The 6,416-nt window shown below is 32.5% G+C and overlaps 1 long non-coding RNA gene across 1 annotated transcript; it reads left to right on the forward strand.

The window, feature by feature from the left end:
- Positions 1-2,911: 2,911 nt before the first annotated feature.
- On the forward strand, positions 2,912-4,217 carry LOC140820750 (uncharacterized). Its single transcript, XR_012115567.1, has 2 exons — positions 2,912-3,738; positions 3,896-4,217. It is a non-coding gene; the product is annotated as an uncharacterized lncRNA (long non-coding RNA).
- The last annotated feature ends 2,199 nt before the right edge of the window (positions 4,218-6,416 follow it).

A 6,416-nucleotide genomic window follows, 5' to 3' on the forward strand; every position in this document is an offset into this window, starting at 1 on the left:
ACAGTACCACGTAGTGCTAATATTCCTTTGATTGTAATCCACCAACTTCTGGCAGCCTCTTGTAATTGGTGAAATACCAATTTAACTCTCTGGTCATCTGTACAATCCAGTAGATTAAACAATATCTCTATGTCATCAACCCAATCCTGACACTTTTCAGACGTCTCTGTACCACTCAGAATCGGCGGCTGAAATAACTGAAATTCTGCCAACTTTACTTCTATCTGAGTTTCTGATGCATCTATCTGTTCAGACGAAGTACTACCTCTCTCTGGAATTCTCCGAGGCGGTATATCTGAATATCAAACCGATTAGTACACAAGCTATACCATCTGTCTCAGCCCTCCTCTGATCATATACCTCTGATTCAGACTCGGTTCTGATCCAGGCTTAGTAATTACATGCTGCAAACAACTCAGATAACAAGCAACATGTAATAGGGAAAGCAATAAATCATGCTAGCACACACAATGTAAGTCAACATTGAAATCATTTTCATGCTAGCAATCACATGCAAGGAAAGAAAATTCAATCTACCCCGCTCATTCTCTTCTATCTCAATCTAAGTCAATCTAAAAGTTCTATCAGTTCTAACTATCTCAATCTAAAGATCTATCTCTAACGGATCCTCGCTAAAGAATCTATAGCTAAAGGAACTATCAGCTCTAGGAACCTTCAGCTCTAGAACCTAAGGCTCTGATACCACCTGTTGTGGGGACCCGGACGCTAATCTTTTCTTAATCATCTTTGGGATTTAATTATCAGTTCTGATAAACAGGGTCAAAAAAATTTTCTTTTTAAAATATAACTGCGGAAGGTAATGGAATCTAATTAATATACATGTCTGTATAAAAACTACATTTCAGTATAAAGGTACAATACTGTACAACTTAAATCTAAGGTTCAGTTACTAAATTCAAGTAATAAACCAAGTCTGCTACAAGTCCGGAATCACCACGCTAACTCGTCTTCTCTCATCGTCATCTCGACCCTGATCCAGCCCTACCTGTTGTCATGCACACATACAAAACAAGACAACAGCCGGATATCTCCGGTGAGAATAAATCCCAGTATAAAACATGGTAAGCATGTATATAACTAAACTAATTCATAAAACATGCCGTCATGTAGAAGCACAATATATCTCATAATCTATGAAATTAAGCATGCAACTCAAATCAGATAAACATGCATATAAACAATCTAAATCATAAAAACATGCTAGCACAACTGAGAGCAATAACGATGGGTCCCATGATCTAGGAGCCACATCCATGTAGGCATGCAGTCCTAATCAAATCATATCTAGACTCGACTCAATCTATAACTCTAGGGATCCCGGGGTGAATAAGACGTCACTGGCTGTCACCTACCCAACCACTCGGGGCGACTGTACGTCTTATTCCTAGACTTCGGTCCGAGCTGTATCAACGGCTGGCAATAGGAGTAATGGCTACTCCTACGTTGAGATACACCGAACGTCTAGAAGTCTGACAATGGCTGTCAAGACTTTCCTATCTTAAATGCAATGAATAACAATCTGTAAACAAAGCATAATCATATTCATAGCTGAATATGACAATAATCTCATACATTTGAATACAATTCTATAATCAAAGCATAAACATAATAAAATATAGACAACAGTCTAGTATGTGATTTTGTTGGGAAACTCAAATGAGATTTCATTTAAGTTGGGACTTCCCGAATATCACATGCATTATACCTTTGTCGTCCCGGTCTGACGAAGACGATGACCTGTATTCAACTCTGTCCATATCAAATCTGAAATGACAATATCGAATACAACGTATCAGTGAATAACTCAATACGCAACCTGTTCTGATCAATACTAAATTCAGTACATAATCTGATCAATATCTGAACGAGATACAATCTAAGTCATGTCATCGATATCACAATATACTCTGAATAATTACTGAGTCTGGTCAATCTCAATCAATACTGAATCTGATCAATCTGAATCAACTGATGTTTTAACGGTACAACAATACAGTCTTGTTACCCCATAAATCTCAACATCACAGAGATAATATAAGAATTCATAATCAATATCGAAACAACTCAAACTCTGAACGATCATACAATTTTGATATGAAATCTCAGTCCAATCGACTCTGAAAATCATAACAATTGGATAGACAGTCTATTCTTTAATCTGATTTCGATTCTATGATGTCTAACATGACAAGAACATCATATATGAATCCTATTCAATTCTGACGACATCATAAATTCAAATCTTGTCTAAACGTAATAAAACTTACGTCCAGTTGTAGCCTGTGTTGATAGGAACACGATACTGAAGTCGGATTTAAAATTAGACAGACGGATTTCTCACAAAAGGCGTAAGGATTTCTGGAGGAATTTCTCGACCCTTTCTCGATTTCTTTCGTTTCTCTCTTCTCTGAAAGATTAGCATGTGTATATATATATATATGTATACATTCGAAACATGCAAGAAGGCAAGTGGCTCGTCTCGCCTATTCCACGTCTCGCGCTCGAGCGGTAAGAAAGTACCGCTCGGGCGCGACACTTTCTGTTCAAATACTCGGGTGGTTATCCGTTGGCGCTCGAGCGGTAATTTTCTACCGCTCGGGCGCCATATATTCTGCCCCAAGCCTACTCTAACGGAATACTGGCGCTCGGGCGGTTCTTTTCTACCGCTCGGGCGCCGAACATTCTGCCCAACTTCCATATTTGTGGTGGATTGGCGCTCGGGCGGTCCTGTTCTACCGCCCGAGCGCCGAAGGTTCTGTCCAACTTCTTGGCTAACCACGCAACAACGCTCGATCTCGGCATATTGGTTCATTTGAGTTCTTATGACTTCAATTACGTCCATCAATCAACGTCTGATTACAATAATTAAATCTCGGGCATTACATTGGACAACTGATTGTATAGTTGTACTCGAAATTTTAAGTGTTTGAGGTAAAAATTCAGATTTTAGGGTTTCAAATTTTGGGTATTTTAATTCAAATCGGAGCTAATTGGAGGTATTAACAAAATTTCAGAATTTATTTGGATTAAATTCGAAAATTCAAAAATTTATAATTGGATTTTCGAATTTAGTGTTCAATAATTAGATGTTTAGATGCTATAGAATTGACATATATTAATTTTAGAAATTTTAAAGCATAAATTATGGATTTTGGAATTTTAGGCTAAATTATCAAATTTTGGAAAAATAAATGGAACTTGATATAAAATGTATTATTTGCCACAATATTGGATTCTTTGAGAAATCCTTAAGATATTTCGGTGGTAAATTAAGTGTTCAGTTGAGGTACGCATGAACTGTATTATTATGACGTCTATAGTGATGTGGAATGAAGTTAAGTATTTTGTAATGAGTTGTGGCGTGCTTTATATGCTTCTGTGAATACGTGATTGAATTCATGCATTTATTTGAGTTGATACTATTAGTGCATAGCATTTCGAGCCTTGACTCCGTTGATTGCTATCATTACTGATATGTTGAGTTGTTGCGTCATCTATGAAGCGAATGATAGGATTAGATCACTCATGACATCTCATCGATGGAGCAAGTGATAGGATTAGCACACTCCTGATGACTGCACTATGACTGACCGGGTCGCTATCGGACCCTCGATGCTACGTGCATGGATGAGCGGCGGCATGATATTTGTTGCTGCATTCCTGGCATGGGTGGCCACTGTTCCTGTTGCTGATGCGTTTCATTTGAACTCCGTTTTGGTATCCGTTATTTCTTTGTTATCGACACGCATTGCATTGCATTTTACTTGATTTTATTTCATGTCAGTTATAATTGTCATAATTTTACTGGTTCGTCGTACTGGGGCCTGATCCTTCTTTTCTGTTTATGCTGTGGTTGTTTTTGATGTCATAGCAGATTATCCAGGAGGATTTGACGCATCTGGTGGAGCGTCAGGTAGCGGTGTCCAGTAAATGGGTTGTTGATTGAGAGTTCCCAGATATTATATTATTGAGTCATACTTTTGCCAGGGAATGCCCTACTATTATTTTTACTATGTTTTGGGTTTATAGTTGTGTGATTGAGCCTTGTCGGCTCTGTATGTGTTAGTCCTGGCCAGTGCGGCTATATGTTTGTGAATTGATGTTTTGAATTTATGTTGGTTGTGTTGTTGGAAATTTTTGGGATGTCTTACTTACGGGGAGGTTATGCCGAAATTTCTATTGGCCCAAAAAGGAAATTTTTTAATCGCTTTCGCTGTTTAGATTAATGAATGCTGTTTGTTTGGTCATTAAGCGTTAATCAAAAGCTCGGGCCCCCATAGGTGTCGAGTAACACTGGTCTCGGGGCGTGATATTACATAGAATCCGAGCTGATCTCGGCTCGGAAAAGGTCTTGCAAGAAGTGAATGACTGGGTAGCCAAGCTTATATCATGATCACCTAAGCCGAGTCAGGCGAATATGGTGATAAACACAAATAAAGTCTCATAAACATAAAATGCATGGAAAAATATTTTGTGTTAAGCATAGAATTCGGAAGATAACGAGATACATTTAAAATCTATAATCTATATACCTATCAAAGTGTGGATGATGGGCAAAGTTTTTTGATTGTGATTTTACTACATTGCCCAAAAACTATGCATTGTTTGTATTAATTGCATGGGCATTGGTGGAAAAAATATATAAAATTTAGGGACAAATTTGGGATAATGGATTTGTAATGTATTGATTATGTATTTAATTGAGGTATTTATTTTTTTGAACTCATTAAACACATGAGGATCATAGTGTTTTTATTTTTTTAATAGAAAATTGTAAAATAAGAAATTTTAAAATAATATTACATAAAAATTGAATCGATATTCGATAATAAAAAATATATTAGAAAAATAATATTTTCTTCATACATAATTCTTACAAAAATCTATATACCTATAAAAGTGTGGATGATGGGCAAAGTTTTTTGATTGTGATTTTACTACATTGCCCAAAAACTATGCATTGTTTGTATTAATTGCATGGGCATTGGTGGAAAAAATATATAAAATTTAGGGACAAATTTGGGATAATGGATTTGTAATGTATTGATTATGTATTTAATTGAGGTATTTATTTTTTTGAACTCATTAAACACATGAGGATCATAGTGTTTTTATTTTTTTAATAGAAAATTGTAAAATAAGAAATTTTGAAAATAATATTACATAAAAATTGAATCGATATTCGATAATAAAAAATATATTAGAAAAATAATATTTTCTTCATACATAATTCTTACAAAAAATATTAAAAAGAATATATATTTAACTATTATACTTATAAAAGTACAAAAAGAATAACAAAATTTTCCTTGTAAATTTTCTACTATTCTAATAAATTGTGTATTGTCAGATTAATTGCATGAAAATTTCACAATCATTAAATAAATAAGGATTAAAATAGTGTTTTTATTTTTTAATAAAAAATTGCAACATAAGAATCTTTGAAAATAATGTTACATAAAAATTGAATAAATATTTTATAATAAAAATACATTAGAGAAATAATATTTTCTTGATACATAATTCTTAGAAAAAATATTAAAACAATAGCTTTTTTTAATTTTAAAAAATCATTAAAAATATTAAAAGTATATATATTTAACTATTATACTTATAAAAGTGTAAAAATAATAACAAAGTTTTTCATTGTAAATTTTCTACCATCCCCTTAAATTGTGTGTTGTTAGATTAATTGCATGGAAATTTTCTACATAATTTATGGGAAATCTATGCATTAAAAATGAATATATGTTTGATAATAAAAATATATATTTTTTATCTATAAACCTACGTAAGTGTAGATAATTGACAATTTTTTCAATTGTCAAAAGATAAAAATGACATCCTCATCAATACAAATCCAAAAATTCAATAAAAGTATATTTGTAAATTTCTAATTGTCGTAAGTGTAAAAAAAAAATATCAATTTTTTTTATTTATTCCACCTAATATATAATTAATTAGTATCCTAATTATTCCACATCATATATAATTAATAGTCTAACAATTGCTAATGAATTATCACTACAATATACATTGATTGTCATAATTTATATCACTTCAAGAATAAAATGTAATTCCTAAATTAACTTTCTCAAATAATCCATCTTTATACTGAGTTTAAATATTTTATCCTTTTAATTTTCTTTCTACATGTTATTTTATTATTTTAATGCAATTTTGTAATTATATTTTATTGTAGTTTCTAATTAAGTAATAAATTATAGTATCACATGAAGATATAAGAAAAAAATAATTATATATGCAATAGTACAATAACATGATAAGTATATAATAATATAATAATATGAAATTTAATACTAATATATTTTATTATTTTTTAACTAAGAATTGAAAATAAAGAATTTAATAAATTATTTATTAGAATTTATATC

This window comes from Primulina eburnea, unplaced genomic scaffold (assembly GCF_022965805.1).
Source record: "Primulina eburnea isolate SZY01 unplaced genomic scaffold, ASM2296580v1 ctg1415_ERROPOS9300000, whole genome shotgun sequence".
NCBI classification, from domain to species: domain Eukaryota; kingdom Viridiplantae; phylum Streptophyta; class Magnoliopsida; order Lamiales; family Gesneriaceae; genus Primulina; species Primulina eburnea.